The sequence below is a fragment of the Puma concolor genome, chromosome A3, assembly GCF_028749965.1.
Source record: "Puma concolor isolate L17-30 chromosome A3, mPumCon1.1.hap2, whole genome shotgun sequence".
Taxonomy (NCBI): domain Eukaryota; kingdom Metazoa; phylum Chordata; class Mammalia; order Carnivora; family Felidae; genus Puma; species Puma concolor.
In genome coordinates, this window is record NC_141669.1 from 93,990,127 (window position 1) to 94,003,527 (window position 13,401).

Sequence of the window (13,401 nt, forward strand, 5' to 3'; positions counted from 1 at the left end):
GTGGGTTATCTGTGATGCGCTGGGCATGGTAGGTCACAAGGAAGAGAATAAGACACCTTGAGGAACTCACAGTCTAAAAGGAGACAGGCAAACACACACAATTTGCTTGGCCACATGTTGGACAACTGTGCATGCTATTAACAGCAGGCTTGGAAGTCATGGATTGCAGCACAGAAAGAGGAATACAGGCCTGAGGATCTTTGATATAGCAGAGCTGCAGGTATTAGTGAAAGCACCTGGGAGCTTCCTCTTCTGTAAACGCTTTAGAAGTTGAAAGTATCATGTGGCTCTCTCAACATCTACCAAAACTCTTGGTTGCATTAATAATAGTGAGTCTTAAATGAAAATCGGGGTGAATTTACCACTCTGAGATGTGGAGATATCCAAAGTCCAGACACCTAGTTCTGAGAGGCTGCATTGAGAAGAATGTGTTCAGGACCTGGGAAGAGCCACCCATCATGTAAGATACAGAAAGTTGAAGAAAATGTGAAAAAACTACCTGGGCATCTTCCAAGATGACTGCACTTACCAAGGTGAGTGTTGAGTAAAACATAGAATTGTTAAAGTGATATGTTGTCCACCTGAAACTACTATAACATTCTATGTCATTTATACTTCAATAATAATAATAATAAATCTACCTGGGCAGGAGCAAATGAATGCCTGGTAGTTAACATTGCACCTTAACAACATCTTTGCTATGGGAATCACCTCATTCAATTCTCAAAATCCTAAAAGGAGATGATAAGCAGTGATGTTATGATCCCTATTTTACAAGATAAAGAAGCTAAGGATAGAGAAACTAAGGAATTTGTTCAAGGTCAATTAGCAAATAGCAAAACCACTCTGACATAGCTCTGTTGATTATTCAACTTATGCCCTTTACCACTATCCTATTCTGATTTCTTGTTCCAAATGATCCTAAAGTATGTCCAGCTTACCATAAATACAATCTCAAGAGGCAGCACGTTCATTTTCTGTACTCAATAAGGGAAAACAGAGAGATACTTTCAGAAATAGCATATTCCCAGTCACTGGAGATGTTCACGCGGGCCCAAAAGACTGTTGGAAATGTGGACGGTCTAAAGTATTGGGATCAATGACCTTTACAGGTACTTTCAATCTAGTTGTTCTGATGTGGTGACTATGGAATGTATGACCAGTACCGGAGACCCTGCATATGGTTGTACAAGTCGGGCACTGCACAACTCTGGGAAGGGGGGCACATTTCATATTCACAGCCATCACGGATTTGAATATTTCTTAAGTTCTAAAAATATTTCTTGGCTTTCCTGAAGATGTTTGTACAGAGTTTTAAGGGAGAGTAGCTATTCCTTATATGCCCCAAGTTTTGATCTGGGTCTTTGGGAGCTCTGACCACACCTGATTTAGAATTATGATTGCAGAAGGTTGGGGGGGGGGGGTGCAGGGGCATGAAGCTAGAGACAGGAAGACAAGTTAGGATGTTATGGCAATTGGTCAGAGATAAAAGGTGAGGGCTGGTGATGGGGATGAGGAAATGGTGGTTGTATCCATTCAGGAGAGAGATGAGCTAGAGACTCCAGTTTAGAAGTCACATATATGAAAAGATAGTTGTAACTAAAAGAACCAGTAAGTTTACATATGAGAGACAAGGGGTTAGAAAAGATAAATATTGCATCATAACCCTGAGCAGTATGCAAATTTCAGTAGCAGATAAAGAAACCAAGAGAGATTTTCTGCAGCTGGTAGGTAATCAGCAGGGGGCCTGGTTCAAAGAGGAAATGCAGGTGGAGGATGTGGGGGAAATTGATGGAGCTCACAGTGGTCAATAGTTGCTGATCTTTAGGAGACCACTTTCAGTGGATTATTGATGGAGGACAGATGACAGACCCTCAGGGTAATTAGTTCAAAGTGGCTCAGGGTAATTAGTGGAAAGGAAGGAAAGGAAAGGAGAGGAGAGGAGAGAGGAGAGGAGAGGAAAAGGAAAAGGAAAAGGAAAAGGAAAGGGGAGAAGAGAGAAAAGGAAAGAAAAGAAAAAAGAAGAAAAGAAAAGAAAAGAAAAGAAAAGAAAAGAAAAGAAAAGAAAAGAAGAAAAGAAAAGAAAAGAAAAAAGAAAAGAGCAGAGAAAAAGCAAAGAAAGCAACTGGAACTCTATCAGTTGACTGTATTCTTTTTTTTTTTCAACGTTTATTTATTTTTGGGACAGAGCATGAACGGGGGAGGGGCAGAGAGAGAGGGAGACACAGAATCGGAAACAGGCTCCAGGCTCTGAGCCATCAGCCCAGAGCCTGACGCGGGGCTCGAACTCCCGGACCGCGAGATTGTGACCTGGCTGCAGTCAGACGCTTAACCGACTGCGCCACCCAGGCGCCCCATCAATTGACTGTATTCTTATTAAACTCTTAGAGAAAGGCATTTTGCAAAATAAAAACCATGGCATGTTATAACAGAAAAAAAGCATGATGTTAAAGCATGCCATATTAAAGAGCAAAAAATATGGTCTTAAAAAACATAACATGTTAAAGCATGTTAAATCTTGGGGCGCCTGGGTGGCGCAGTCGGTTAAGCCTCCGACTTCAGCCAGGTCACGATCTCGCGCTCCGTGAGTTCGAGCCCCGCGTCAGGCTCTGGGCTGATGGCTCGGAGCTTGGAGCCTGTTTCCGATGCTGTGTCTCCCTCTCTCTCTGCCCCTCCCCCGTTCATGCTCTGTTTCTCTCTGTCCCAAAAATAAATAAAAAACGTTGAAAAAAAATTTTTTTAAAGCATGTTAAATCTTAAATCTTCATTATTACTCTGACTTACAAAGTATCATGTTTATTAAAGTGAACAATGGTAGAATTATGGATGATTTCCATTTTCTTCTTTATGATTTCAACACTTAAAAGTAATCTTTGTTATTTTCCTGTCTTTTCTCTATTTTCTTTCCATATAGATATAAACTATTATTATTTATGTAATTAAGCCCAGCATTTAACGTGCTGGATAAATGAAGGAATACACATAGTCTGGTAATTTTTCCCTTAGAAATACATTGCAAATTGTTTCCATAATTAAATGTTTGTTGACAACATGACATCTACTATCTTCATGTGACTCCAATCTTGTGCACACGCACCACGATTTGTTAGATGTTTTTACTATTGGATACTTAGATTGTTTCCCTTTTTTTCCCAATTATAACCAATGCCACAGTGAACATCTCTCCGCCAACCTCTTTGAATCCTTAGGAGAGTCTCGTATCCTGACATCGTATATCCTACTTCAAAGAGAAAGCCATTTTTTAGTGGCTTAAAACAGCACAAATTTCTTTTCTTACAGCTACGAAGGTCAGAGTTCTAAAATCAAGATGTCACCAGGGCTACCTCCCTCCTGGAGGCTCTAGGGAAGGATTTGTGTCAGGCCTTTCCAAGTTTCTAGCAGCTGTCTGCATTCCTTGGCTGGGGTTCTTTCCTCCATCTGTGAATCTCTCCTCCATCCTCCCTTCTCCTTCTCGACTAACTTCTCCTAATTCTCCTGCCCTCTCTTATAAGGATCCGAGTGAGTACATTGGGCCCCATCTGGCTACTCCAGGATAATAGAAAACATATTCTTTTTCTATGTTTATTTATTTATTTTTGAGGGGTGGGGCAGTAGAGAGAGGGAGACAGAGAATCCCAACCAAGCTTCTTGCTGTCAACACAGAGCCCTATGTGGGGCTTGAACCCATGAACCCTGAGATCATAACCCAAGCCAAAATCAAGAGTTGGATGCTTACCCAACTGAGCCACCCAAGTGCCCCTACAAAATGTATTCTTAAAGCTTTTATATTTATCGTAAAATTACCCCTAAGAATGGTTTTTCCAGTTTACATTTCCATGAGCTGTCATGAATGCTTAACTTTTTTTTTTTTTGCACTTCTACTAAGGGAATATTCATTAAAAATGGTTTTGGCCAGTTTTATAGGATAAATGTTGAATATATGCATCCAAATGCTAAATTTTGAAATTATTGAAATTTGATTACAAATGAGATCATTGTTTTCATCTATCATTCATTTCTTACTCTTCTTTGATGAGTTGCCTGTTCTTATCTTTCGCCAAAACTACTGATCTACTGATGTGCCTACCTACCTATCTATGTATCTATCTATCTATCATGTATCTATTTTCATTTTAAATCCAGTATAGTTAACATAGTGTTCTATTAGTTTTAGGTGTACAATATAGTGATTCAACAATTCTATACATCACCTGGTGTTCATCATGATAAATAAATTATTAATCCCCATCACTTATTCCCCTCATCCCACCACCCACCTCTCCTCTGGTAACCATCAGTCTTTTCTTTATAGGTAATTGTCTGTTTCTGTTTGTCTATTTTTTCCCTTTGTTCCATTGTTTTGTTTCTTAACTTCCACATATGAGTGAAATCATATGGTATTTGTCTTTCTCTTACTGACTTATTTCATTTAACCTTATACTCTCTAGACCTATGTTGTTGCAAATGGCAAGAGTTCATTCTTTTTTATGGCTGAGCAATATTCCATTATATATGTATACTATATATATATATATATATATATATATATATATATATATATATTCAGCTATCAGCGGACACGGGCTGCTTCCATATTTTGGCTATCGTAAATAATGCTGCAATAAATATAGGGGTGCATATATCTTTTCAAGTTAGTGTTTTTATCTTCTTTGGGTAAATACCCAGTAGTTGAATTACTGGATCATGGGGTAGTTCTATTTTTAACTTTTTGAGGAACTTCCACACTGTTTTCCACAGTGGCTGTACCAGTTTGCATTCCTACCAACAGTGCAATAAGGTTCTTTTTTTCTTTTTAAAAAAAATATTTATAAAATATTTTATATAGTGAAGACATTAGTCTTTTGTCTGCTATGTATATCGTAGTATGTGTGTGTATTTTGAAATTTGATATTTTACATAATCAATACAGCACTCATTTACATGGTGGCTATCTCTGCTTGCTATTATGCTTACACAACACTTTCTTCTCCTGAAATTATCTATTCCTCTATCCCCTTTGTTTTTATCTTTTTTTTAAAGAACTCATGACACTGTTTATCTTTTTTTAAAGAAATTATAATTCATCTGGAATGCATGTGAGTGCATGTCTGATATTACATAGGACTTTAAATTTTATTTTTCCCTCATATTTAATGAATTATCTGATTAGCTCTATTTTTTTTCTTTTTCTATCATCTTGAAACCTACTCTTATCACATCCTGGATTTTTATACATGTTAGACTCTCTAGGTTTCTGTTTTGTTCCTTTAACCTGTCTATTCTTATATTGATATGCTATTGTAATCAAAAGTTTTACACAGCAGTATCTTCAAAGGAGACCAATGGCAAGATGACGGCAGTACATTTAATGTGGCTGAGCAGCAAGGTCTCCAAACTAATCATCAAAAGGCCCAAGTTCTAATGCGGGCATTGCCACCACTTTGCTGGATGATATGGAGTCCCCTAAAATTTTAAATATATTTCTTCTTTTAAAAAATGCTGCAGCCCATAGGGACGCCTGGGTAGCTCAGTCAGTTGAGTGTCCGACGTCGGCTCAGGTCATGATCTCGCGGTTTGTGGGTTGGAACCCGCGTCAAGGCTCTGTGCTGACAGCTCAGAGCCTGGAGCCTGTTTCAGATTCTGTGTCTCCTCCTTTCTGCCCCTCCCATGCTCATGCTCTGTCTCTCTCTGTCTCTCAATAATAAACATTAAGAAAGAAATTTTTAAAAAAAATGCTGAAGACCAAAAATTGGGGTTAAAATGCTTCTTTTGCCAATCTCCTAACTTCCTCAGGATCAAATGAGTGAAATTATTTCAAAACACTTCAAATTCCACGTCAAATGTTGTTGTTAACTCATTTTTCCTTTCTGTGACAGAGTAAGAAGTACAGAGATTACAGAGAAATACAAAATATAAGATTTCATAACACTGTTTTTAAAAATTAGTATCTCTGCTTTGAAAGAGAGAAGAAGAGTTATATGTTTAGTTTTCAATTGTACCTAATAATTTATGAGAATCATCATTAGAATTTGCCATGTAACCATAAGACCTGCTTTTTAAAGAAACAAATGCTTCGGAGAAGAAAACCCTGGAAGCATATTTATTTTTTGGTCTCAGGAGAAAAAGCCTATTTCAAGACAAATCTTCATACTGAAGGCATGTGTGGCATTTGGCTACTACTGATTTAGTACATTTACTAGCTGCTGAACTATTTAAGGGGAAAGGCTGTGTCTTCCAAAACTACTTAACAAATAGTAACTACAGTAAGAAGTTGTCTAAATGAGTACTTCCCTTCTGTTCATATTTGAATAAAACTTTCAGCCACATTTGGGCCAGTAGAGAGAAGGCTCCTGCAGGTGGAATGCACCAGGCATAGGGCAGGGAGTACTAGGTCAGGAGTCAGGGAGATGGGTCTGATTTCACTTGCCTTGAATTTCCTGCATGCCTTGATTTCAGGCCCCACTTGAAAACAAGGGTGTTGACCAGCTTAACTCTTGGTCTCTCCCATCCTAGCTTCCTACGACTTAGTAACAGTCAACAACACCTGATTCCCCAGGGCCAGGTGAGAGCAGTGCTCATCACCTCTGGTCCTTGAGTTTGGGAATCACATCTCAGGAAAAGAGAACCAGGTGGAGCAGGCACCGTTTATGAAGATTTGGAAGGTGAGTAAGAGCTTTGTGCCGTCAGAGGCCAAGCTATATTGTCCTCCCCCTCCCCACCCCCGGCATCTAACACTGTGCACCAAGCACCCAGTGAATGCTGATGGAAAGGATGAATAGATGGGAAAGCACACAGGTGGTCGACCCTTGGGAAAGAACCTGAAAAGTGTTTACCCTTCCAAGAAGTATGGGAATCTTCTCCCTCGAACAGTCTCCTAGTTTTCAAGTCGACCATCCCACCCAGGATGAAAGGGAATAGGGCTCCTCCCGCACTGGGACCTCCGTCTGGGTTCTGTTTGTCCACACAAACAACCCTCTCCTTGTTTAATCTGCCAGCAGGGTCTGCACCCAGGAGGCAGGACTTCAAGCCAACACCTCCACACCTCCTCTTCAGGGGCAGTCTCAGAACTGATGCACAGCCTATCCCCAGCCCCAACACCAGTGAGCCCTTCCCTTGAAGGATGATGGGTTTCCCACCCCAATAGCTGGAGGCATTGTCTCTCCACCTCAGCCTGGCAGAAACATTCCGTTTAGACAGGTGGCTGAGCTTTCTACGCACTGATGCAAGTTTCCTTCTTTTTTGGCTTCCAGTTCCATCCTCCCTGCAGCTGAGGTCCATACAGAATGGGGGTAAGGGGGCAGAAGGTGAGGTTGAGCAGAAGAGGAGCCCATTCATTAGAGATTCCTTTTGATGAGATAGGATTATTCTACCTCTGCTTGCCAAGAAATGGAAGCCAGAACATTGCAGGCAGGTGCTCCCAAGTCTAACTCAGACCTCCAGTGGTGTGCTCGGAAGCCCCTTAGCCAGAGAAATCCAGAGCTAGTAGGAAAGCTGGGTGGGATGGCCATGTCTCTGGCTTCTAGCAATGTGCCCAGTTGCTGTTCTGACTGCCCTATACATCGCTCGTTAAACGGACCCAAGCTCCATCTATTCTTAAGGTATGCCCTTCCAGGTGTTCCTCTGTATGCAGGTAGGGCTCGAAGTCAGGCTCACCATGGCATCCAACCTCATGATTTCTGCAAAGATTAGTTTAGTTCTGCCTAAATTGGCAGAAGTCTTGCAAGTCAACAAACGAAGCAGGCTTTATACTTAAGAGGTGGTTGTTTCCTTCATGTTAGAATTCTACCTAGGTAACAGTTTTTAGAGGGAAAAGTTAAATTATTTTCTGTCCCTACTATCATGGAGTCATTTGTCATGGAATCTTTATATTTGAGAGAAATGTATCCTGAGGCAGTCACACACCCCTAAATTTGAAAAGACCACCATAGATTATAATGTCTCCCAATTCATTTCAACCAAGTACTATATCACTTAAAGGAGAAAGTGAATTCCATCAATTCTGTGATCATTCTATAACCAGCAACCCCTGTTTCCTTGTCCAGCCTCATGAGGTGACCACTACATTTCTGGGAATTTTTGGAATAAGCACCAAATTACAGCAAAAGCCAGGCAGGTGGGGGCATTAGGTGTGCAGCTGGTTTGATTCAGTAGTTTGAGTGTTTGCTTCTATACACCAGCCTCTTAGTCTGTCCTATTCAACTTTGTCCCTCTGCAAATGAACAATTAATGCATGGCCCTTAGTAAATGTTAAATCTGCAAGTTTAAGACAACCATATAAAATGTTTCCATAAATTGTAGGTCTCTTGCCTTGTTATCCCCATTTCTCTTAAGAAGGACAGGGGCACCTGGGTGGCCCAGTCAGTTAAGCGTTCGACTTCGGCTCAGGTCATGACCTCATGGTTCGTGAGTTTAAGCCCCACTTCAAGCTCTGTGCTGACAGCTCAGAGCCTGGAACCTGTTTCAGATTCTGTGTCTCCCTCTCTCTCTGCCCCTCCCTCGCTCACACACACACACACACACACACACACACACACACACACACACACACTTTCTCTGTCAAAAAGAAATAAACATTAAAAATATATTTCAAAAAAAAGAAGGGGAAGGAATCAGGATGACCACTTGGCATATGGGGAAGTAAAGGCACAGGACACAGAGGCGTCTGCCTGAGTATGAGCTTATGTGATAGACTCAATGCAGGCACCATATCACAAATCCCTGAGAGAGTAAAAGGCGGGGGGCGGGGGAAACCTCATGGACCTTTTCAGCCATAAATAAATTCTTATGCAAACATATTTCAAAATGTGAGCGAGAGTGTGCACCCATTCGAATGAGGTTTTATTCACCACGGGGAAGGCCGCATTTTCATACGTAGGACTTGGTGGTGGGGGAAGATGAAACCATCTTCCAAAGAAATGAGGTCACGTAGGTTATGGTTCCTGGAAGATGTGTTAAAAAGAAATAATTCCTACTTCTCATTCATAGGAAAACAGGACTACTCTCAAGAAAAATTTCAACTTTTGAACATCATAGTGTGATTTATTTTATGGATAGACTGCATTTGTGGTTTTATAGAATTAACATGCACTTGATCTAACCCAGCTAACAGGTTGAATTTTTTATGTAGATGTTTTCTTCCTCGATAAGCTGAGCAGTTTCTTACTCACAAATCCTTTCTGAAATTTCATATTCTGAATGAAGGCTGGGGAAGGACCACATTAGAAAATTTCCTGAGGTGTCTAACATTCTTTTCACTTTACCCTTGTATTTTTTGTGTAGTTGATCTCTTCTTACACATGGATGTGTTGAAGCAAAGTATTTATGTTAAACACAGGCAGAATATCTAAAGCAAATATTCATAATTAAATGTTGTTATACAATGAGCCATTAGGCTCCTTTAATAGAAGCAAAGCTTTAGAAAGTTCCATGTCATAATTTTCTTTATAGCTCCTTAAAATAAGGGAACATTATTTTTCTGGCTTCTTTTCTATTTACACAAGTAATACATGGTGATTTGCAAATACAGCTTAGATATCACCATTATTAGTATTTTGATATATACACATATACATTTTTACAGATTCGGGGTCATATTGTATGTAGATTCTTGCTTTCTTTTTTTTTTTCTTTTCTCCTTTAAATAATATGTGAGCACTTCCCCATGGCATCACATATTTTTTGAAAACATGTCCTTTAATGTTTTCTGATATAAATTATTTAGAGTACCACCTATGTGATATCCTAATATATTTTATAATACTCATCAGTGTCTACTCATTTTGTTGAAAAAAAGTTAATTTCTTTAAATTAACCAATTTTGTGGGGAAGATAACATATATTTAGTTTGGCATTGAATTAACAACTATATAATTTGATCAATAGTTTGACTTTTCAACTGCTGTTATAATATATATAAGCTTGCAGTACATTTGGTGGCCATCAGGGCCCCTTCTCCTGCAGGAGTCAACTGACCACCATGCTTCATTTTAAGCCAAGTTCACGTGCAAAGAGGCAGAGAACAGAGATAAAGGATGAGTGTACTATGCTTTGGTGCATTGTAATAACTAGATTTCTCAGGAGCTTCACAGAGGGTATGAAATTTTAAGACACGAGGAGAAGGAAGACCCAAGATAGAAAGAGGATGGCTTCCCAGTGGGATAGCTGGATAAAGAATTTTTTTTTCTAAAGAAACCATTGTTTTCTAGCTTTTTAAAATGAAGTCAGATACTCAACCTACTGAGCCACCCAGGTGCCCCTGTTTTCCAATTTTTAACTAGTTTTGTATTCCCAGGTAGTTTAGTTTCAGCCTAGTCATCCAAAACCAAACCAATGACCAACCAAAATCCACAAAGTTCTGGATGAGTCTTTAATGTTTTTTTTTTTTTTTCTTCCTTGAGTTGGCCAACTGGTTCTCCTGCCTTTAAAATATCTCCTACCAAAATGCTTCTTGCTTATTTTAGGAAGCAGAAATGTGGAATTTCAAATGAAGTCTTCATCATTATTTCATAGGTGGAAGTCCCCAAGTCCTTGTTGGTTCTTGCCATTAACCTTTGCAGGGTCTTGGAGTGCTAATGATTCCAGGTATCATAGACAATTATCTTGACTATTTAAGGGGAGAATGAAGAACATTTGGAAAACAGAATCTGGGTTTATATTTACATTTCAAGCTTCATGGTTGACTATCATGACTTCATGATAGCTTAACTATCTCCCAATTTATTTTCTCTGCCATGCTGAAAATTTTTCCTGCATTTCACTGAAACTGACCCATGATTTACTGTTTTTCATCTATTGACCTTTAACCTCCTTTTTAAGGTAGATTGTTATAAAGTTACCCCTGGTTTAGAAGATGTGCCATTGCATTGGCTTTTCACTCATAAGTAGGTCATTAAATCTAGGCAGCAAGAAATAAAAGGGAGTTAGTTTCATATGATAACATAAAGGGAGAGTGGGAGAACTATTACAAATGAATGAAGTAGGGGGTGTCTGAGTGGCTCTGTTGGTTGAATATGTGACTCTTAACTTCAGCTCCGGTCATCATCTCAGGGTCACGGGATCGAGCCTTGTGTCGGGCTCTGCTCTAAGTGTGGGACCTGCTTAGGATTCTCTCTCTCTTTCCTTGTATCTCCCTCCTCCACTTGCACTCTCTCTCTCTCTCTAAAAAGCAAATGAATGAAGCAAAAAATTTGGCTCTTTCTGGTCTGAGAACACACCCTTGGAAGCAAACCCTATGAAAATATATTCTCAGTGAGTCAAGCTGCACATTTCCCTTTCCTTCTCTCTATCTTAGCTCAGGCAGTCAAGTGTGTGCCAAGTATCTGCTGCAGCCAAACCTCCCACATCTTGTCAGAGAAGCCCATCGTTACCCAATGGAAGCTCATGATTCAGCAGGTACTTAACGTGCGATCTCCTAGGAAACAGAGACCAGGTATCTGAACAATACATTGCTGACTGACCACATCTCCAGCCACCAAATGCTTCCTGTAAATGAGCAGTCATTTTACTCCAAGAGTTGCAGGGTTGGCTTGAGTCCTGGGGCAAATAATGGAATGAAATCCTCAACCAGATTGATATCCCACCCCCCAAGAAGTTCTATGCATTCATTTTGGAACACAGGTTGGTTTCTGGGCATTCTCTTCAAACTAGGTTACTGTGTGGAAACTGGCCAAAAGCGTCTGCAGCAGGCACAATGACAACTTTCTGGCTTTTTGCCATTGGTGATTTCTCCATAGCCACTCAAGTATAAAAGACTAACCATAGAGCAAGAGCTTTCCAGCATCTGTGTATACATTCATCATCTGTTAGCCAATGTCTAGTTATGTTATCTAGTCTTATATGTGAGGTTTGTACCAAGCACTGAGAATACAGAATTTAATAAGATCTCATCCTGAAGAACTCAGTCTAGCAAGAAGAATGGCTTTCTAATCTAGTGAGTGTTCTATAGGAGTACATTTCACAGTGGAAGGAATATGAACAAAATGCTGCAGAAGGAAGATTGGGTATGAGAAAAGAACTGAATATGCTTTCACAGAAGGAGTGAGACATGTAGAGTTGGGTCTTGAAGGATGAATAGGAGTTTGGCAAAGAAGGGGGTCAAGTCCATTTCTGGACTACATGTTTGTTTGTTTGTTTCTATTATTTGAGACCACTTCACCACTGTGAAGTTGGGAACAATTCATTTTGTTTTATCTTCAAGAACTTAAGGGTTCAAGTAAATTTAGCAATAGACATTGGTTATAAAATCACCTTGTACAGTCTCCAACAATGGTTCCACTTTTTCACATCAATGTTTTCAGGTGAAAATTACTCTATCTGTAGCCACTTAAACTCTGAAATGTCAGTAGGTCTCCTAGTTTCTATTTCAGCTTACTTACTTGAATAGCAGTTTATCCCCAAAAGCCTCTTAGCAATACATTTTCCCCCTCTCAGGACTTTCCTAGCTGACCTATGAGTGACAGCTGCCATGTTCTTCCTAGCCATTCACTGCAGTGCAGCAACCTGGACTCAATCATTCTTCTTCATATACCTAACTAACCCCCACTTTCTCTGGACATCCCTGTCACTACAACCCTGCTTCTACTCTGTTCCCACCTCCCTTTTGCCAAGTCTTACCCAGTTGAAACTTCCTGGTCATCCACCTTGATTTTCAATAAAGCTAACATTTCAAAATCTAGTTTGCTTGCTTCACTCTCTCCCTTTCTCTCTCTCTCTCTCTCTTTTTCCCTCTTTCTCTCTTTATCTCTGTAAATAGACACTGTGGTCTGAAACCAATACCAGAGAGAGAAAAGAGTTGTTTTCCATCGTCCATATCAGTTACACAAAAGTAATTCTACTCTCATTCTTATGAGTCATCTGTGAACATTTTTTTTTCAATGTAACTACAGAGACTAGCAGAGACAACAAATTGTATGTGTTTCCTGTCCTTCTCTTCTCTCTTTCATTCTTGGTTCTGCTCATTTGTACATGTACCAGAAGGTGCCCAGGAGGAAAAAATCAATAAATTCACTTTGGCTTGTAGCAGGGGTTGACACTTCCAGAAAGTTCAAGTTCAAATCTTCTGTACTCTCTGAGAGGTATAGTCATTGATTGATCCTTGTGTCTATAATCATGGAAAATTGAGAGTTGACCAGACACATTATTGGCTTGAAATTGGGGTTGTGAGAAAAAACTGTGTCTTATAATCACAACAGAGTGTGCAAAATTCTATCCCTTACCTCAAATAAAGGCCACTAAGCCACAGACAACCTCCCTGCTCATCTTAGGGAGCCCTTAACTCACTCTGGATCCCACTACAAGGCTTTGGGGTCTACCTGCCACTCAGAGTAATCACCTCCACACCCCTACACCTCAATGTCTTTCTCTATGAGTCATCTGCAATTCAAGTTGAGGCCAAACTTTGAG